General features: G+C 44.2%; 1 protein-coding gene across 1 annotated transcript in view; it reads left to right on the forward strand.

Moving 5' to 3' along the window:
- The first annotated feature begins 3060 nt into the window (after nucleotides 1-3060).
- The window catches only part of NOS3 (nitric oxide synthase 3), a 95114-nt gene continuing 75132 nt past the window's right edge, over nucleotides 3061-23042 (forward strand). Inside the window, 1 exon segment of the mRNA XM_040431370.1 lies at nucleotides 3061-3333. The gene's annotated coding sequence lies outside the window, so the exon portion shown is untranslated.

The raw sequence follows: 23042 nt of genomic DNA on the forward strand, positions 1-23042 counted from the left end.
GAACTACACAGTGATATGGACACGGAGAGAACACATTCACAGACCACCGTTCACAGACAGAAGGCCACAGGCAGCACACAGCACCCAGGCAACCAGCCTACATGGAAAACAACCCGCAGCCAGTATGCAGAGCGCCTGCAGCCAGCCTGCACAACATGAGTGTCAGGAACTACACCGTGATATGGACACGGAGAGAACACATTCACAGACCACCGTTCACAGACAGAAGGCCGCAGACAGCACCCAGGCAACCAGCCTACATGGAAAACAACCCGCAGCCAGTATGCAGAGCGCCTGCAGCCAGCCTGCACAACACGAGTGTCAGGAACTACACCGTGATATGGACACGGAGAGAACACATTCACAGACCACCGTTCACAGACAGAAGGCCGCAGACAGCACCCAGGCAACCAGCCTACATGGAAAACAACCCGCAGCCAGTATGCAGAGCGCCTGCAGCCAGCCTGCACAACACGAGTGTCAGGAACTACACCGTGATATGGACACGGAGAGAACACATTCACAGACCACCGTTCACAGACAGAAGGCCGCAGACAGCACCCAGGCAACCAGCCTACATGGAAAACAACCTGCAGCCAGTATGCAGAGCGCCTGCAGCCAGCCTGCACAACACGAGTGTCAGGAACTACACCGTGATATGGACACGGAGAGAACACATTCACAGACCACCGTTCACAGACAGAAAGCCGCAGGCAGCACACAGCACCCAGGCAACCAGCCTATATGGAAAACAACCCGCAGCCAGTATGCAGAGCGCCTGCAGGCAGCCTGCACAACACAAGTGTCAGGAACTACACCGTGATATGGACACGGAGAGAACGCATTCACAGACCACCGTTCACAGACAGAAGGCTGCAGACAGCACCCAGGCAACCAGCCTACATGGAAAACAACCTGCAGCCAGTATGCAGAGTGCCTGCAGCCAGCAGCAAGTGTCACATTTAACCGCACTTTGACAGTCACTAAGAGCAGTATTTGCTTTTATCATTCATGCCACCCAGGGGCAGACTGGGAACTCAAAGTGGCCGTGGACAAAATAAACTAAAAGAGGTCCCATGTTGTAGGCAAATCCAAACTGACAAAAGGTGGGGCAACACAAGGGCCAGCAATACTTTTGTGCAGCACAAAATACTGCTCCAGTAGAACGGTATACCCCAGTACAGCACAAAATGCTTCCGCCCTCACCTCAGTATTCAACTGCATCACCTTCCTGAGGACAGCAATACAGTTGAATTCAGGAGGTCATCTGGGCCTTTTTCCCTGGTGCTCCGAGCATTCATTAATGCTGAGAGCATCTGATTGTGATATACCTAGCTGGAGGCAAGAGAAAGGCTCTGGTGGCCCCATGGGGACATTTCTCTGTATGGTCTATGGTCAGTCCGTCTGTGGCCACCAGTGATTGTTTTTGGGCCCCACAAATCAGTGATAAAACTATAGTCTTATTGGTCATTTTCTAGCACCGACCAATTCTCATTACGATCGCCCAGAAATGAAAAAATCATGAGAATCGTTGGCCGTGTATTCAGACTTGGTGCTCAGTGCAGTGTGAACTTTTAATACGGCCCGAGACCCATTCTGAAATCCATCGTGTGCTTTGCCCCCCCTTTGATGAGGATGACCCTGAAACGCGGTATGTGCTCCTGAACCTTAGGTTGAGTCCTTGGGAATAGCGCTGCTTAGTGAGCATGGCCCCGGTGCTCAGAGCTGAAAGCATTGAGTGTATTCATCTCCTTTCTTGCAGGGCTGACTGCCTCTGAACTTCACTTAAGTGCCAGGTACTGCCTGGATCGCCAATAATAATGGCAGGAATCCAGAAGAAGAGATCAGGTCCCCTCCCTCCTGAGGCGAGGAAAGGCGGGGGGGCAGAAGTGATAGATCACCACCCGGCGGGTGTGCTGCCAAAACTGAGTGTTTATACAGAACAATGACACAGGGTGAGGACGGGAGGGACACCCTGGTGTCAGTCCCAGATTTGAGAGGTTCTGGCTGAGGTTCTTAAAGGGCAATTCCAGTCACCTGTGATACTAACACCGCAGGGCAGGTATCCGTCCTATGTCACACGGGGCATTTGTTTAATAAATTAGCCTTTACTAAATCACTTTATTTCTGCTCTGAATCTCCTTCTCGTTGTGCAGCTCGGATTCCATATTCTCCTTCCTCTGGGAAGATCTGTATTCTGAGCTCGTTGTCGCCCCCTTCTGAGCAATGTGCTTAAAATGCAACACAGTTCTTGTAGGAGATCCATCCTGATGTGTTCTCCATAGGGTCGCTCTAATTGGTTGAAACCGGCCTGGAACGGCTCGTTGATTGGCAGTGAATAGCGCCGACATATTGTCGTTATTCACAGCAGTCCCTATTTATGCCGGACATGGGAAGAAGAGCTGAGCCGCCCCTATAACCTGTTGTCAGTGGTGTGATCCCCGTCACAGAGTGCTGGCCCCGCCACCGGTGTACGCAGCACATGCTGAAAACTGACAGGAAGTGGACAGTGTGGCCTGAGCAGAGGCAAAGTGACAACTCATTTCAATATCTACACCTCTGCTTGCCATCAGTGAATGGGAACATTGCTGTTTAGATGCTGAAACCCATCCGCGGCTTCTGACACCTTTGCTACAGTTGTATCCGGTCCTCTGACAGTCCACTGCTTTATTTCTCTGTAGAAAGAGCATTGGTTGATTTTACAGTCATTTCGGCTCCTTTAATAATGTGTCCCCCTGACAACACTTCCTGGCAGTCCAGTGTTGTGCAGTGTGTTAATACCACCATGTATGCCCATCAGGATGTAATCATTGCTGTGGAGGATGAGAGGAGGAGGATTGCACACCATGCCCCTATGACAACTCTGAACTAGCAGAGGAAAGCCAGGAACGGCTGTCATGGGCATACCTCCCTAAGGTCATACATAATGTATGGGAAATGTCTATTCATACATTATTGGAAAGCTGAAGAACCACATTGTCACCTTTCACAGGAAAAGGTGATTGTGGGGAGGGGAGTTTTTCTTACCCTTTATAAACTGACAGTATATATAGGAGGCAGAAGGAGCTGACAGGAGTAGTAGTCCTTGCTCTCAGTCAGTGCAAGGAGAGTCCTGTGGATCTCTCACAACCTCTCACTACACACTGTGTCGCTCTGCTAAACCTGCCCGTGACTCTGCTGAATACCTATAAACACCTCCCCAACCTATCCGTACGCACTTAGAAGCAGAAACACCGGGAACCTTCACGCCACAGAGTCCGAGCCTGTCTTCTCCTGCCAGCACACAGCCATGGGCACCCCATCTCCCCAGACTGAACCTCAGCTCCAAAAACGGTAAGTGCAAGAACAATTCCTTCCTCCCAGGCAGAACCCCTTCATCTGCTCTCCACTACAATCCCCAGGATGCACTGACTGCAGACTACAAGGCATGATGAGACTTGTAGTTCCATCACCGCAGGAGGTGCATTACGCCTGTGCAAGACTATAATTAGTTCCTTTTTATCAAATTTATCATATTCTTTACAAAAAAAAAATGCATTGACAAGTAGGCCTAGTCTATGTTATGTGCAGGTAACTTGTCACTAGTCATCTCATCATCATCTCTTACATGCAATTTATCCCATCATATAGACATCTTCTTACAAAAATATGTGTTAAATTTAGATTCATATCTAAAAGATTCAACATCTCTCATTAATATTCTGAAGACTATAGAGTGGAAAGAAAACTATTGATGGTTAACCCTGGGTGTATCATCCCCCTATTCGAATATTCCCCATGATCTTGGTATCCATTTTTATTTCTCAATTTCTCAATGAAGATCCACTTATGCCATTAGATCAAGGGGATTTCATTTTTGTAAGGGATCAGATTCATATTGACCCACAAAGTTTTCTCATTTTTGGATCAAACCTATCAACAGATCCGGGGGACCGCCATGGGTACAAGACTCGCACCCAGCTTCACAAATCTGTTCATGGGGAAATTTTGGGGACCTAATACATTTACAAATCTAAGTATTGGGAAGACAATATAGTGTTTTACCAACGGTATATAGATGATCTAATTTTTATTTGGGATGGAGATACAGGAACGGTGGAACAATTCACTGGGTATCTGAATGACGACATTTGGGGACTCTCCTTTGCCAGTACTCACAACCAACCCAGAATAGAATATTTAGATTTAGAATTGTCCAATGAGGGCCCTTCTATTATAACCCGCATGTTTTTTAAGAAGGTGGATAGCCACATCAAGAAATGGAGGGTTAACACTCCCTATAGCCAATTCAAAAGATCAAGAAGATAGCGACTTCCATGAACAAAGCGAGGTCCTAAGGATGAGATTCTTAAGCAAGGGATACCCTCGCAGTGCGGTCAGCATGTGAAGGGCATCAGAATAGACACAGGCAAAATGTCTCAATCCAAAACAGCTTGAGATCAAAAAAAGAAGCCACTATATTCAATTTGAATTTCATTACTACTTACAACCACAACCATGCAAAAATATTCTCAAGCACAGTGTATGGAGACACGCAGCTGAGAAACACGAAGGTTCCTACCTAGGTTTTCAAATTATCCCTATTGAGCAGATACCGGTACATCAACGTAATGGTCCACAATAAGAAGACGAGAAATCCTTTTGGTCTTAATGGAGCTTTTGAAATTAATTGATGATTTGTATGTATATATTTTTTCTTTATACTTATATTCATGTGGATATGGGATATGTAGGCAAAATCTCGTGATTATCTATATTCACACACAACCAGTTATTGTGCGTATTGTATGTAGACACAGATCTCACGGAATATTTTATTTTTTTATATCATATTTATTTTTAAATGCATACATTTTAATTTCATTTTGATTTCTTATTAATTAATTATTTATACTACGGTTGGTCAGTACCAGAGTATTGTCCCTGTGGTAATTACTATCAATTGAATCTAAACATGTCGTCTATGTGTGCGATTCTTTCGATCACATGATTGGGGTTCCTTTCATATGGTTCCCCTCCCATAGTGTACACCTCTGTTTCCTGATGTTTTCGGCCTGAGTCATGTAATTATGAGGTCTGAGTAATACCAGTACAATACCAGTACAATATTATCATTATCATCACAGGCAGGGTTATAAGCACAAATATAACCTCTGTATAGATGACTCTAGGTCCACCATTCATAGGTGATGTCACTTTACCAGTATAATGCTCAGAGTGATGTCACAGCATGGTGGCTCAGTGGTTAGCACTGGGGTTCTGGGTTTGAATCCGACCAAGGACAACATCTGAATGGAGTTCGTATGTTCTCCCTGTGTTTGTGTAGGTTTTCTCCGGTACTACAAAGACATTCTACTATGGAATTTACACAGTGATGTCACAGTACAGGGATGATAAACACATTGATGTCACAGTACAGGGATTATACACACAGTGATGTCACAGTACAGGATAATAAACACAGTGATGTCACAGTACAGGGATAATAAACAGTGATGTCACAGTACAGAGATAATAAACACAGTGATGTCACAGTACAGGGATAATAAACACAGTGATGTCACAGTACAGGGATAATACACACAGTGATGTCACAGTACAGAGATAATAAACACAGTGATGTCACAGTACAGGGATAATAAACACAGTGATGTCACAGTACAGGGATAATAAACACAGTGATGTCACAGTACAGGGATAATAAATACAGTGATGTCACAGTACAGGGATAATAAACACAGTGATGTCACAGTACAGAGATAATAAACACAGTGATGTCACAGTACAGGGATAATAAACACAGTGATGTCACAGTACAGAGATAATAAACACAGTGATGTCACAGTACAGGGATAATAAACACAGTGATGTCACAGTACAGGGATAATAAACACAGTGATGTCACAGTACAGGATAATAAACACAGTGATGTCACAGTACAGGGATAATACAAACAGTGATGTCACAGTACAGGGATAATAAACACAGTGATGTCACAGTACAGGATAATAAACACAGTGATGTCACAGTACAGGGATAATAAACACAGTAATGTCACAGTACAGGGATAATACACACAGTGATGTCACAGTACAGGGATAATAAACACAGTGATGTCACAGTACAGGATAATAAACACAGTGATGTCACAGTACAGGGATAATACACACAGTGATGTCACAGTACAGGATAATAAACGGTGATGTCACAGTACAGAGATAATAAACACAGTGATGTCACAGTACAGGGATAGTAAACACAGTGATGTCACAGTACAAGGATAATAAACACAGTGATGTCACAGTACAGGGATAATAAACACAGTGATGTCACAGTACAGGGATAATAACCACAGTGATGTCAGAGTACAGGGATAATACACACAGTGATGTCACAGTACAGAGATAATAAACACAGTGATGTCATAAATACAGAGATAATAAACACAGTGATGTCACAGTACAGAGAAAATAAACACAGTGATGTCACAGTACAGAGATAATACACACAGTGATGTCACAGTACAGAGATAATGCCCAAAGTGATGTCACAGTACAGGGATAATAAACACAATGATGTCACAGTACAGGGATAATAAACACAGTGATGTCACAGTACAGAGATAATAAACAGTGATGTCACAGTAAAGAGATAATAAACCCAGTGATGTCACAGTACAGAGATAATACACTGCGTGCAGAATTATTAGGCAAATGAGTATTTTGACCACATCATCCTCTTTATGCATGTTGTCTTACTCCAAGCTGTATAGGCTCGAAAGCCTACTACCAATTAAGCATATTAGGTGATGTGTATCTCTGTAATGAGAAGGGGTGTGGTCTAATGACATCAACACCCTATATCAGGTGTGCATAATTATTAGGCAACTTCCTTTCCTTTGGCAAAATGGGTCAAAAGAAGGACTTGACAGGCTCAGAAAAGTCAAAAATAGTGAGATATCTTGCAGAGGGATGCAGCACTCTTAAAATTGCAAAGCTTCTGAAGCGTGATCATCGAACAATCAAGCGTTTCATTCAAAATAGTCAACAGGGTCGCAAGAAGCGTGTGGAAAAACCAAGGCGCAAAATAACTGCCCATGAACTGAGAAAAGTCAAGCGTGCAGCTGCCAAGATGCCACTTGCCACCAGTTTGGCCATATTTCAGAGCTGCAACATCACTGGAGTGCCCAAAAGCACAAGGTGTGCAATACTCAGAGACATGGCCAAGGTAAGAAAGGCTGAAAGACGACCACCACTGAACAAGACACACAAGCTGAAACGTCAAGACTGGGCCAAGAAATATCTCAAGACTGATTTTTATAAGGTTTTATGGACTGATGAAATGAGAGTGAGTCTTGATGGGCCAGATGGATGGGCCCGTGGCTGGATTGGTAAAGGGCAGAGAGCTCCAGTCCGACTCAGACGCCAGCAAGGTGGAGGTGGAGTACTGGTTTGGGCTGGTATCATCAAAGATGAGCTTGTGGGGCCTTTTCGGGTTGAGGATGGAGTCAAGCTCAACTCCCAGTCCTACTGCCAGTTTCTGGAAGACAACTTCTTCAAGCAGTGGTACAGGAAGAAGTCTGCATCCTTCAAGAAAAACATGATTTTCATGCAGGACAATGCTCCATCACACGCGTCCAAGTACTCCACAGCGTGGCTGGCAAGAAAGGGTATAAAAGAAGAAAATCTAATGACATGGCCTCCTTGTTCACCTGATCTGAACCCCATTGAGAACCTGTGGTCCATCATCAAATGTGAGATTTACAAGGAGGGAAAACAGTACACCTCTCTGAACAGTGTCTGGGAGGCTGTGGTTGCTGCTGCACGCAATGTTGATGGTGAACAGATCAAAACACTGACAGAATCCATGGATGGCAGGCTTTTGAGTGTCCTTGCAAAGAAAGGTGGCTATATTGGTCACTGATTTGTTTTTGTTTTGTTTTTGAATGTCAGAAATGTATATTTGTGAATGTTGAGATGTTATATTGGTTTCACTGGTAAAAATAAATAATTGAAATGGGTATATATTTGTTTTTTCTTAAGTTGCCTAATAATTATGCACAGTAATAGTCACCTGCACACACAGATATCCCCCTAAAATAGCTAAAACTAAAAACAAACTAAAAACTACTTCCAAAAATATTCAGCTTTGATATTAATGAGTTTTTTGGGTTCATTGAGAACATGGTTGTTGTTCAATAATAAAATTAATCCTCAAAAATACAACTTGCCTAATAATTCTGCACTCCCTGTACACACAGTGATGTCACAGGACAGGGATAATAAACAGTGATGTCACAGTAAAGATATAATAAACACAGAAATGTCACAGTACAGGGATAATAAACACTAGCTGAAAGTACTAGCTTCAAGTACTACATTAAGTACTAGTAAAGAGATATTGCAGCAGACTGAAGAGATTCAAGAGATACTGCAAGAGATTGGCTTAGAGTCTCCAACTGGCTCATCTGTGTTGTTTTTGCTGATCATTGATTGAGAAGAGGTAAGGAATTCGGTCAGCTGTTTGCTATTGTGCGTTTGCTAATGAGCCTAGCTCACTAAGGTGTTACATTTGTTGCTGGGGGAGGAGTTTGGGAAGGAGTGTGTGTATATATAGAGACAGACTCATTAGCTGGCCTAATTCATTAGCTGAAAGTACTAGCTTCAAGTACTACATTAAGTACTAGTAAAGAGATATTGCAGCAGACTGAAGAGATTCAAGAGATACTGCAAGAGATTGGCTTAGAGTCTCCAACTGGCTCATCTGTGTTGTTTTTGCTGATCATTGATTGAGAAGAGGTAAGGAATTCGGTCAGCTGTTTGCTATTGTGCGTTTGCTAATGAGCCTAGCTCACTAAGGTGTTACATTTGTTGCTGGGGGAGGAGTTTGGGAAGGAGTGTGTGTATATATAGAGACAGACTCATTAGCTGGCCTAATTCATTAGCTGAAAGTACTAGCTTCAAGTACTACATTAAGTACTAGTAAAGAGATATTGCAGCAGACTGAAGAGATTCAAGAGATACTGCAAGAGATTGGCTTAGAGTCTCCAACTGGCTCATCTGTGTTGTTTTTGCTGATCATTGATTGAGAAGAGGTAAGGAATTCGGTCAGCTGTTTGCTATTGTGCGTTTGCTAATGAGCCTAGCTCACTAAGGTGTTACATTTGTTGCTGGGGGAGGAGTTTGGGAGGGAGTGTGTGTATATATAGAGACAGACTCATTAGCTGGCCTAATTCATTAGCTGAAAGTACTAGCTTCAAGTACTACATTAAGTACTAGTAAAGAGATATTGCAGCAGACTGAAGAGATTCAAGAGATACTGCAAGAGATTGGCTTAGAGTCTCCAACTGGCTCATCTGTGTTGTTTTTGCTGATCATTGATTGAGAAGAGGTAAGGAATTCGGTCAGCTGTTTGCTATTGTGCGTTTGCTAATGAGCCTAGCTCACTAAGGTGTTACATTTGTTGCTGGGGGAGGAGTTTGGGAGGGAGTGTGTGTATATATAGAGACAGACTCATTAGCTGGCCTAATTCATTAGCTGAAAGTACTAGCTTCAAGTACTACATTAAGTACTAGTAAAGAGATATTGCAGCAGACTGAAGAGATTCAAGAGATACTGCAAGAGATTGGCTTAGAGTCTCCAACTGGCTCATCTGTGTTGTTTTTGCTGATCATTGATTGAGAAGAGGTAAGGAATTCGGTCAGCTGTTTGCTATTGTGCGTTTGCTAATGAGCCTAGCTCACTAAGGTGTTACATTTGTTGCTGGGGGAGGAGTTTGGGAAGGAGTGTGTGTATATATAGAGACAGACTCATTAGCTGGCCTAATTCATTAGCTGAAAGTACTAGCTTCAAGTACTACATTAAGTACTAGTAAAGAGATATTGCAGGAGATAGTCAGGAGGTAGGCTGGAAGGTGGAAACAATACAAAAAAAAAAAAGGTAAGATTTGTTTGATTTAAAGTTACAAATTTATTTTTTTATTTATTTCTCCTCTTTAAAATGGCAGACTTGGTTCAGTGCAGGAATTGTTGTGCATTTATTTCATGTTCCACTCTTTGGAGATTCGGATGCTGTCAGATCTGTAGACAGTTCTCCTTACTGCAGCAGGAAATTGCATTTTTGAAAGCTGAAATATTTAAATTATCTGTTAAACAAACTCCAGCTAGGACTGCTGCAATGCCACTGCCACAGAGGACCCCCAGAAATGGCAGATGGGTTAATGTAGGTTCTGGAAGTCTTAGAGTGGTGGATAGAAGACATGTCCCACAGTCGGTGGTTCTCCATAATTCATTTGCAGCACTCTCAGAATGTAAGGACAACATGGATATGGACTCAAGCACAGAGGGTGAGAAACCATCGACTCCTATGTCTAATGTATGCAACAAAAAAGATAAAGTGAAGTCTCAAAGGATGCAGCTGTTGCTGGGTGATTCAATCATAAGAAGTGTGGAGCTTAAAGAAAATGGTTTTGTGAGATGTCTCCCTGGGGCTACTGCTAGAAGAGATAGAAGACGTATTATTAATATTGTTAAGCAAGCAAAGCAGGAAGGGGACGTGGATGTTCTTGTCCATCTAGGGACAAATGACCTGGCTTGCAATGAAGTGTCAGAGGTGAAAAAATCTTTTATCACACTTGGTAATGACGTACAGGATTTTGCATCCACCATTTCATTTTCTGAAGTTCTGCCTGTGCATAATGTTCAGAATGATAGGCAGAGGCGCATAAAGGAGTTCAACATATGGCTTGGTAAATGGTGTCAAGAGCAAGGATTTGGCTTTGTTTCTCATGATAGCTCTACTTGGAATAGAAAGGAACTGTACAAAAAAGATGGTTTGCATCTTTCTCTCAAAGGAACAAATGTACTTAGTGAACAACTCCAAGAATTTGCGAAAGAGTATTTAAACTAGGAAGGGGGGGCAAAAGAGTGAAAATAAAAGAGTCCAATTGCCCCCCGAAACAATGCCAGAACAGGTCAGAAGCACAGAGGTTAAGAAAAGATAAGCTCAGAGTCCTGTCTACAAATGCTCGCAGTTTAGGTAAAAAAATCAATGAACTTGGGTCAATAATGGCATCTGAGAATGTAGATTTAGTGGCTGTTACGGAGACATGGTTTAATGAAAGAAATGACTGGGACATAACCATACCAGGGTACTCTTTATACAGAAGAGACAGAGAAGGCAAGAAAGGAGGAGGAGTGGCCCTGTATGTGAAAGATAGCATTAAATCTAACCTAATACAAGTTGGTGAGGCCAACATAGAGTCAGTTTGGGTTACGTTGCAGTTTGCTAACCATGCAGTAACTCGTGTAGGTGTGATATATAGACCACCTGGTCAAGTTAAAGAACTAGATGATCTACTAGTTGAAGAAATAGCTAAAATGACAATGAAAGGAGAAGTTATCATTATGGGAGATTTCAATCTTCCAGATATAAACTGGAAAACCAAAATAGCAAGTTCTACCAGGAGTACAGATATTCTAAATTCCCTACTGGGGTTATCTCTACAACAAGTGGTTGAGGAGCCAACCCGGAGGGAGGCCATTTTGGATTTGGTATTCACAAACGGGGATTCGGTATATGATGTCATTGTAGGCGAAACCTTGGGATCTAGTGATCACCAGTCAGTGTGGTTTAATATAAGAACTGTGAAAGAGTCCCACCACACAAAAACAAAAGTTTTAGATTTTAGAAAAACAGACTTTTCAAAAATGAAATTAGTCATAAATGAGTCCTTATCAGACTGGAACGGATTACATGGAGTCCAGGAGAAATGGGACTACTTAAAAGGTGCATTATTGAAGGCAACAGAAAATTGCATTAGACTCGTCAGTAAAAGCAAAAAAAGGAGGAGACCAATGTGGTACTCAGCAGAAGTGGCCCAAATCATTAAAAATAAAAAGCTAGCATTTTGTAATTATAAAAAAACCCAGAGCAATGAAGATAAGGAAATCTACAAGATTAGGCAGAGAGAGGCCAAGCAAGTTATAAGAACTTCTAAAGCGCAGGCAGAAGAAAAACTAGCTCAGTCTATGAAAAAAGGGGATAAGACATTCTTCAGATATATAAATGAAAAAAGGAAATTAAAACAAGGAATAACTAAATTAAAAACAAAGGACGGAAGGTATGTAGAAGAGAATAAAGGGCTAGCCGACTGCCTTAATGAATACTTCTGTTCAGTTTTTACAAAAGAAAAAGGAGAAGGACCTCCACTAGAAAGAATGACTATTAAATTGTTTGATGCATGTATCTTTACAGAGGAAGATGTTCTAAGTTTGCTGTCTAAGGTGAAGACAGATAAGTCACAGGGGCCTGATGAGATACACCCAAAATTATTAAAAGAGCTTAGTGGTGAGCTGGCAAAACCGATAACAGATTTATTTAACCAATCATTAGTAACAGGAGTCGTCCCGGAAGATTGGAAATTGGCAAATGTCGTGCCCATTCACAAGAAAGGTAGTAGGGAGGAATCGAGCAACTATAGACCAGTGAGTCTGACATCAATAGTAGGCAAATTAATGGAAACCCTATTAAAGGATAGGATTGTGGAACATCTAAAATCCCATGGATTGCAAGATGAAAAACAACATGGGTTTACTTCAGGGAGATCATGTCAAACAAATCTTATAGATTTTTTTGACTGGGTGAATAAAATAATAGACGGTGGAGGTGCAGTAGACATCGCATATCTAGATTTTAGTAAGGCTTTTGACACTGTCCCACATAGAAGACTTATCAATAAACTGCAGTCATTGAGCATGGACTCCCATATTGTTGAGTGGATTAGGCAGTGGCTGAGTGACAGACAACAGAGGGTTGTAGTCAATGGAGAACATTCAAAACAAGGTAATGTTACCAGTGGGGTTCCACAGGGATCTGTACTGGGACCGATTTTGTTTAATATCTTCATAAGTGATATTGCAAAAGGCCTCGCTGGTAAGGTTTGTCTTTTTGCTGATGACACAAAGATATGTAACAGGGTTGATGTTCCTGGAGGGAAACGCCAAATGGAAAAGGATTTAGGAAAACTAGAAGAATGGTCAGAACTCTGGAAACTGAAATTTAATGTGGATAAGTGCAAGATAATGCACCTGGGGCGTAAAAACCCAAGGGCAGAATATATAATATTTGACACAGTCCTGACCTCAGTATCTGAGGAAAGGGATTTAGGAGTAATTATTTCAGAAGACTTAAAGGTGGGAAGACAATGTAATAGAGCAGCACGAAATGCCAGCAGAATGCTTGGATGTATAGGGAGAGGTATAAGCAGTAGAAAGAGTGAAGTGCTTATGCCGCTGTACAGAACACTGGTGAGACCTCACTTGGAGTATTGTGCGCAGTACTGGAGGCCATATCTCCAGAAGGATATAGATACTCTAGAGAGAGTTCAGAGAAGAGCTACTAAACTAGTACATGGATTGCAGGATAAAACTTACCAGGAAAGGTTAAAGGACCTTAATATGTATAGCTTGGAAGAAAGAAGAGACAGAGGGGATATGATAGAAACTTTTAAATACATAAAGGGAATCAACTCGGTAAAGGAAGAGAGCATATTTAAAAGAAGAAAAACTACCACAAGAGGACACAGTTTTAAATTAGAGGGGCAAAGGTTTAAAAGTAATATAAGGAAGTATTACTTTACTGAGAGAGTAGTGGATGCATGGAATAGCCTTCCTGCAGAAGTGGTAGCTGCAAATACAGTGAAGGGGTTTAAGCATGCATGGGATAGGCATAAGGCCATCCTTCATATAAGATAGGGCCGGGGGCTATCCATAGTACTCAGTATATTGGGCAGACTAGATGGGCCAAATGGTTCTTATCTGCCGACACATTCTATGTTTCTATGTTTCTATGTTTCTATGTGATGTCACAGTACAGAGATAATACACACAGTGATGTCACAGTACAGAGATAATAAACACAGTGATGTCACAGTACAGGGATTATACACACAGTGATGTCACAGTACAGAGATAATACACACAGTGATGTCACAGTACAGGGATAATAAACACAGTGATGTCACAGTACAGGGATAATAAACACAGTGATGTCACAGTACAGGCATAATAAACACAGCGATATCACAGCACAGGGATAATAAACAGTGATGTCACAGTAAATAGATAATAAACCCAGTGATGTCACAGTACAGAAATAATAAACACAGTGATGTCACAGTACAGGGATAATAAACACAGTGATGTCACAGTACAGGGATAATAAACACAGTGATGTCACAGTACAGAGATAATACACACAGTGATGTCACAGTACAGGGATAATAAACACAGTGATGTCACAGTACAGAGATAATAAACACAGTGATGTCACAGTACAGGGATAATACACACAGTGATGTCACAGTACAGAGATAATAAACACAATGATGTCACAGTACAGAGATAATACACACAGTGATGTCACAGTACAGGGATAATAAACACAATGATGTCACAGTACAGAGATAATAAACACAGTGATGTCACAGTACAGGATAATAAACAGTGATGTCACAGTACAGGGATAATAAACACAGTGATGTCACAGCACAGGGATAATAAACACAGTGATGTCACAGCACAGGGATAATACACACAGTGATGTCACAGTACAGGGATAATAAACACAATGATGTCACAGTACAGAGATAATAAACACAGTGATGTCACAGTACAGGATAATAAACAGTGATGTCACAGTACAGGGATAATAAACACAGTGATGTCACAGCACAGGGATAATAAACAGTGATGTCACAGTACAGAGATAATAAACACAGTGATGTCACAGTACAGGGATAATAAACACAGTGATGTCACAGTAAATAGATAACAAACCCAGTGATGTCACAGTACAGGGTGTGAGAAGGTACCTGGAATCATCATGGATGGAAGGTATGTGTCACTGAGGTTCCTGGCCTCGGTGAAGTAAGAGCCGGTATTTTATGTGTCTGCAGCAGCTATTGCTAATTGACACCTAAAGATTTAGCATGGCTGTTATAGCTGATCCAGGACGGCTCTTTCTGGGAGTAGTCAAAGTGCTGGGTGGGTGACTACTCCCCATGTTCCAGGCCAGGTTTTGCCAGGCATAAAAATCAGCCAGCACTGCCAGGTGTGGTGGATTTACCTCCCTCTGACAGTGGAGCTCAGGAGTCTGTGTGCTGTGAACTGATATTTTTGGGGTTGCATTTTTGGGCACAATTGTATGTTGTGATGGCCCTCATGGAGGCTAATTTGCAGCAGCGAGAGACCAACCTACACCAACAGGAGGCTAATAAGCGGCAGCAAGAGACCAACCAGTTGCTGCTACAACACGTGATGGCTTTGCAGACAGCAGGAGCAACCCCAAGCGTCCACGATGCCCGGAAAGCAGTCCGTGCAGCGATCCCTAAGTTGACCCCCGCAGATGACATCGAAACCTACCTGGCGATGTACGAGAAAGTGGCCACCAGGGAAAAGCTGCCCCGAGACCAGTGGGCTGAGGTCGTCACTCCTTTCCTGGCATCAGAGTCCCAGCAGGTGTATTTCGACTTGCCGGATGATCAAGCGGTCGACTACCCGAAGGTAAAAGGTGAGATTTTGGCAACACTGGGGGTGAATGTGTTGGTCCGGGCCCAGCGGGTACATCAGTGGGGGTTTAAGCCGGCTGAGCAAAGTGGCTACAGCCTGATGTGCTGAGTCCCAAGACTATGCTGAATAGACTATTGGCCGACATATTCTGAAGGGCGCTGTCACCCCCTCTCCAGCATTGGATCAGCCAGGTATCTCCTGGAAATTCCCTGGAAATGGTGGACCTGGTGGAACGCTATGAGGCCACCAAGAATCTCAAGGGGGGTTTCTTTTGGGAGGAGGGCAGGCAAACTACAGAACTCCCCACCCCAGGTCACCGGTATGAGCCAATGAAACCCCCCCGGGAGTTTTCCCCTATGGGCCGGACCCAGTTAATCTGCTGGCGGTGTCAGGAGCCTGGCCACACCAGGGCTAGTGTCCTCATTGGGTTGAGCCCATGGACACTAATTACAGACAATCACTATATGCTAGGAAACTGTGTGCCACAGGTACCTCAGAAGCTCTAGACCACTTGTTCCAGGTAGAAGTGGGAGAAACTCAAGCGGAGGCGCTGCTGGACTCAGGGAGCTTGGTGACCTTGGTAAGGGCTACCCTGGTGCAGTCCGCTGAGTATACTGGCTGGAAAGTTGGGGTGATGTGCATTCATGGAGACTTGAAAGACTACCCACCGCGCTGGTGTCTCCAACCATGGTGGCCGGCAGATGGACCAACGAAGTGGCAGTCGCCACAAATCTCCACTATGAACTCATAATAGGGAGAGACTTTCCAGGTTTCCCTGCCCTATGGCCGGTTGTGAGAGTTAGGCCTCATGCACACGACCGTTGTGTGACTTTCAATGGGTCAGTTGAAAACTTGGAAAATACACCGTTTGTCATCCGCCTCCGTCATCCGTGTATCCTGTCCGTCAAAAAAATATGACCTGTCCTATTTTTTTGACGGACAACGGTTCACGGACCCATTCAAGTCATCGGGTCCGTGAAAAAACACGGATGCACAGAAGATTGGCATCAGTGATCCGTATCCGTAGCCTACTTTCATACAGACGGATCCGAAGATCCGTCTGCATAAAAGCTTTTTCAGAGCTGAGTTTTCACTTTGTGAAAACTCAAATCCGACAGTATATTCTAACACAGAGGCGTTCCCATAGTGATGGGGACGCTTCTAGTTAGAATATACTACGAACTGTGTACATGACTGCCCCCTGCTGCCTGGCAGCACCCGATCTCTTACAGGGGGCTGTGATCCGCACAATTAACCCCTCAGGTGCCGCACCTGAAGAGGTTAATTGTGCGTATCATAGCCCCCTGTAAGAGATCAGAGGCTGCCAGGCAGCAGGGGGCAGACCCCCCTCCCTCCCCAGTTTTAATTTCATTGGTGGCCAGTGCGGCCCCCCCTCCCTCTATTGTATTAATATCATTGGTGGCCAGTGCGGCTCCCCCTCCCTCCCTTTATTGTATTATCATTGGTAGCCCGTGTGCGCCCCCCCCCGGCCCCCCCTCTATTGTATTATCATTGGTGGCCAGTGTGCGCCCCCCCCCCGGCCCCCCTCTATTGTATTAATATCATTGGTGGCCAGTGTGTGCCCCCCCCCGATCATTGGTGGCAGCGGAGAGTTCCGATCGGAGACCCAGTTTAATCGCTGGGGCTCCGATCGGTAACCATGGCAACCAGGGCGCTACTGCAGTCCTGGTTGCCATGGTTACTTAGCAATATTAGAAGCATCATACTTACCTGCTGCGCTGTCTGTGACCGGCCGGGCGCTCCTCCTACTGGTAAGTGACAGATCATTAAGCAATGCGCCGCACAGACCTGTCACTTACCAGTAGGAGGAGCTCCCGGCCGGTCACAGACAGCGCAGCAGGTAAGTATGATGCTTCTAATATTGCTAAGTAACCATGGCAACCAGGACTGCAGTAGCGTCCTGGTTGCCATGGTTACCGAACGGAGCCCCAACGATTAAACTGGGTCTCCGATCGGAACTCTCCGCTGCCACCAATGATCGAGTGGGGAGGGGGGGGGGGAGGCCGCACACTGGCCACCAATGATATTAATACAATAGAGGGGGGGCCGGGGGGGGCGCACACTGGCCACCAATGATAATACAATAGAGGGAGGGAGGGGGGGGGCCGCACACTGGCCACCAATGATAATACAATAGAGGGAGGGAGAGGGGGCCGGGGGGGGGGGGGGCGCACACTGGCCACCAATGATATTCAAACTGCGGAGGGAGGGGGGTCTGCCCCCTGCTGCCTGGCAGCCCCTGATCTCTTACAGGGGGCTATTATACGCACAATTAACCCCTTCAGGTGCGGCACCTGAGGGGTTAATTGTGCTGATCACAGCCCCCTGTAAGAGATCGGGTGCTGCCAGGCAGCAGGGGGCAGTCATGTACACAGTTCGTAGTATATTCTAACTTGAAGCGTCCCCATCACCATGGGAACGCCTCTGTGTTAGAATATACTGTTGGATATGAGTTTTCACGATGTAACTCAAATCCGATGGTATATTCTAACATAGAGGCGTTCCCATGGTGATGGGGACGCTTCAAGTTAAAATATACCATCGGATTGGAGAAAACTCCGATCCTATGGTATATTAACTCCTGACTTTACATTGAAAGTCAATGGGGGACGGATCCGTTTGCAATTGCACCATATTGTGTCAACGTCAAACGGATCCGTCCACATTGACTTGCATTGTAAGTCAGGATGGATCCGTTTGGCTCCGCACGGTACAGTGATGTCACAGTACAGAGATAATATACACAGTGATGTCACAGTACAGGGATAATAAACACAGTGATGTCACAGTACAGAGATAATATACATAGTGATGTCACAGTACAGAGATAATAAATACCAGGGGTGTAACTAGAAGTGAATGGGCCCCACAGCAAATATTTGTAAGGGCCCCCCCAGCGCGCTTCGCACCTCCCTCCTCCTGTGTAAACCCCACTCCTTTGGCGCGGTATACTGTATATTGTGGGGCACAGTGTAGCGGTATACTGTATATTGTGGGGCACAGTGTAGCGGTATACTGTATATTGTGTGGCACAGTGTAGAGGTATACTGTACATTGTGTGGCACAGTGTAGAGGTATACTGTATATTGTGTGGCACAGTGTAGAGGTATACTGTATATTGTGTGGCACAGTGTAGCGGTATACTGTATATTGTGTGGCATAGTGTAGCGGTATACTGTACATTGTGTGGCACAGTGTAGAGGTATACTGTATATTGTGTGGCACAGTGTAGCGGTATACTGTACATTGTTTGGCACAGTGTAGCAGTATACTGTATATTGTGGGGCACAGTGTACGCTATATGTGTATAACATAAACATATTTCATATGAAAACTTACAGTTACTTGGCTTGGCCCTTGGGGATCTCGGACACCACTTCCACACTTTGGCCGGGGGCTCGGCGGAGCTGATGTTGTGCTTTATCCTAATGAGAAAGATTTCATAATAAGGATTTGGAGAAGGGGCAGAGGAATAGCAGGGCAGGGAGAGGCTGGTGCTGCTACTAGGGGGTCATACCATGGGGGAGTAATAAAGCCCACCATAATGCCCCCCCAGTAGAAATAATTCTCCTTATAATGTGACAGTGCAAAAATACCCCCTTGTAATGCTCCCAGTTGAGCTAATGTCCCCATAGTGCCCCCATAATGTCCCAGTATAAAATACCCCTATATAGTGGCCCCATAGTGCTCCTCTCCCCCCTTCCTGCTAGTGCCCCCCATAATGTACCAGTATAAAATGCCCCCATATATAGTGCCCCAGTAGATGCCCCTCAGTGTCCGGCCTCTGATAGGCTGCCGGCCTAGTGTCCCCCATAATGCCCCCCAATAATGTGCCAGTAAGTGTCCCCATAGATGCCCCCCATTATGTGCCAGTATCAAGTGCCTCTCTCCTTCCCACCCCCCCATGTGCCAGTATCATAGTGCCAAACCCCCCCATGTGCCAGTATCAAGTGCCTCTCTCTTCCCCCCCATGTCCCAGTATCATAGTGCCATCTCCCCCCCCATAAAAGTGGCAGTATCAAGTGCCTCCCCCCCATGTGCCAGTATCATAGTGCCAAACCCACCCATGTGCCAGTATCAAGTGCCAACCCCCCCCCCCACATGCCAGTATCAAGTGCCTCTCTCCCCCCATGTGCCAGTATCAAGTGCCTCTCTCTCCCCCCTATGTCCCAGTATCATAGTGCCATCTCCCCCCCCAAAAAAAGTGCCAGTATTAAGTGTCTCTCTCCCCCCCATGTGCCAGTATCATAGTGCCAAACCCCCCCCTTCCACATGCCAGTATCAAATGCCAAACCCCCCTCCCACGTGCAAGTATCAAGTGCCTCTCTCCCCCCCACCCATGTGCCAGTATCAAGTGCCAAACCTCCCCTCCTACGTGCCAGTATCAAGTGCCTCTCTCCTCCCCCCATGTCCCAGCATCATAGTGCCATCTCCCCCCCCCAAAAAAAAGTGCCAGTATCAAGTCCCTCTCTCACCCCCCCCCCCATGTGCCAGTATCAGGTGCCAACCCCCCTCCCCCCCATGTGCCAGTATCAGGTGCCAACCCCCCTCCCCCCCATGTGCCAGTATCAGGTGCCAACCCCCCTCCCCCCATGTGCCAGTATCAAGTGCCTCCCGCTCCCCCCATGGCAGTAACAGTCGGGTATTAAAAAAATAATTAAACATTTATACTTACCTCCATGTCAGCGATGCGATGCAGCCTCTTCCTGTGTCCCGCCCTGTATGTCCATATATGGAGTCAGTGCTTGTATTTCAGAAAAGTTTCTGCTTGGATTCGAACCCACGCCCTTCTGTATCAAAGGCAAAGCACTTAACCACACAACCATAAGAGCTGCCTTGCCAATGACTGAAAAAATATGAGACTTCTACTGTTATAGCTGGCTAAGTGTACATCTATATACATGACAGCTGCCCCAACACACCCATCACTGCTATATCTCTATATGACAGCTGTCCCAGCACACTCAGCTCTGCTATATCTCTATATATGATAGCTGCCCCAGCACACCCAGCTCTGCTACATCTAATACACATGACAGCTGCACCAGCACACTCAGCTCTACTATATCTCTATATATGACAGCTGCCTCAGCACACCCAGCTCTGCTACATCTATATATCTATTGCTATACAGTATATATATTGCTATATAAGTATTGCTATACAGTAGATAAATATATAGAGATATAGCAAAGCTGAGTGTGCTGGGGCAGCTGGCATGTGTATAGATGTAGCAGAGCTGGGTTTGCCGGGGCAGCTGTCGTATATAGAGATATAGTAGAGCTGAGTGTGCTGGTGCAGCTGTCATGTGTATTAGATGTAGCAGAGCTGGGTGTGCTGGGGCAGCTATCATATATAGAGATATAGCAGTGCTGGGTGTGTTGGGGCAGCTGTTATGTGTATAGATGTACACTTAGCCAGCTACAACAGTAGAAGTCTCATATTTTTTCAATCAGTTGAAATGCAGCCCTTATTGCTGTGTGGGTAAATGCTTTGCCTCTGATACATGAAGGTTGTGGGTTTGAATCCCAGACACATCAGGAGACTTCAGGAGACAGTAAGATTAAGATCACATTAGCGAGGGGGCCTGGTCCGCTGCTGCTGTGAATCGATCATATTTAACTAACTTGAAAATAAACTGTCACACACGCTGCCGGGGCGCCGGGCCCCTTGGCAGCCCGGGCCCCGAAGCAGCCGCTTCCCCGGTAGTTATGCCACTGATAAATACAGTGATGTCACAGTACAGAGATAATATACACAGTGATGTCACAGTACAGAGATAAACACAGTGATGTCACAGCACAGGGATAATATACACATTGATGTCACAGTACAGAGATAATAAATACAGTCATGTCACAGTACAGGGATAATAAATACAGTGATGTCAGAGTACAGGGATAATAAATACAGTGATGTCACAGTACAGAGATAAACACAGTGATGTCACAGTACAGGGATAATAAACACAGTGATGTCACAGTACAGCGATAATAAACACAGTGATGTCACAGTACAGAGATAATAAACACAGTGATGTCACAGTACAGGGATAATAAACACAGTGATGTCACAATACAGAAATAATAAACACACAGTGATGTCTCAGCACAGAGATAATATACACAGTGATGTCACAGTACAGGGATAATAAAAACAGTGATGTCACAGTACAGAGATAATACACACAGTGATGTCACAGTACAGAGGTAATAAACACAGTGATGTCACAGTACAGAGATAATAAACAGTGATGTCACAGTACAGAGATAATAAACACAGTGATGTCACAGTACAGAGATAATAAACACAGTGATGTCACAGTACAGGGATAATAAATACCGTGATGTCACAGTACAGGGATAATAAACACAGTGATGTCACAGTACAGAGATAATAAACACGGTGATGTCACAGTACAGAGGTAATAAACACAGTGATGTCACAGTACAGAGATAATAAACACAGTGATGTCACAGTACAGGGATAATAAACACAGTGATGTCACAGTACAGGGGTAATAAACACAGTGATGTCACAGTACAGGGATAATAAACACAGTGATGTCACAGTACAGAGATAATACAGTGATGTCACAGTACAGAGGTAATAAACACAGTGATGTCACAGTACAGAGGTAATAAACACAGTGATGTCACAGTACAGAGATAATAAACACAGTGATGTCACAGTACAGGGATAATAAACACAGTGATGTCACAGTACAGAGATAATAAACACAGTGATGTCACAGTACAGGGATAATAAACACAGTGATGTCACAGTACAGGGATAATAAACACAGTGATGTCACAGTACAGAGATAATAAACACAGTGATGTCACAATACAGAGATAATAAACACAGTGATGTCACAGTACAGAGATAATAAACACAGTGATGTCACAGTACAGAGATAATAAACACAGTGATGTCACAGTACAGAGATAATAAACACAGTGATGTCACAGTACAGAGGTAATAAACACAGTGATGTCACAGTACAGAGGTAATAAACACAGTGATGTCACAGTACAGAGATAATAAACACAGTGATGTCACAGTACAGGGATAATAAACACAGTGATGTCACAGTACAGAGATAATAAACACGGTGATGTCACAGTACAGAGGTAATAAACACAGTGATGTCACAGTACAGAGATAATAAACACAGTGATGTCACAGTACAGGGATAATAAGCACAGTGATGTCACAGTACAGGGGTAATAAACACAGTGATGTCACAGTACAGGGATAATAAACACAGTGATGTCACAGTACAGAGATAATACAGTGATGTCACAGTACAGAGGTAATAAACACAGTGATGTCACAGTACAGAGGTAATAAACACAGTGATGTCACAGTACAGAGATAATAAACACAGTGATGTCACAGTACAGGGATAATAAACACAGTGATGTCACAGTACAGAGATAATAAACACAGT

This window comes from Bufo bufo, chromosome 5, assembly GCF_905171765.1.
Source record: "Bufo bufo chromosome 5, aBufBuf1.1, whole genome shotgun sequence".
Classification (NCBI taxonomy): Eukaryota; Metazoa; Chordata; class Amphibia; order Anura; family Bufonidae; genus Bufo; species Bufo bufo.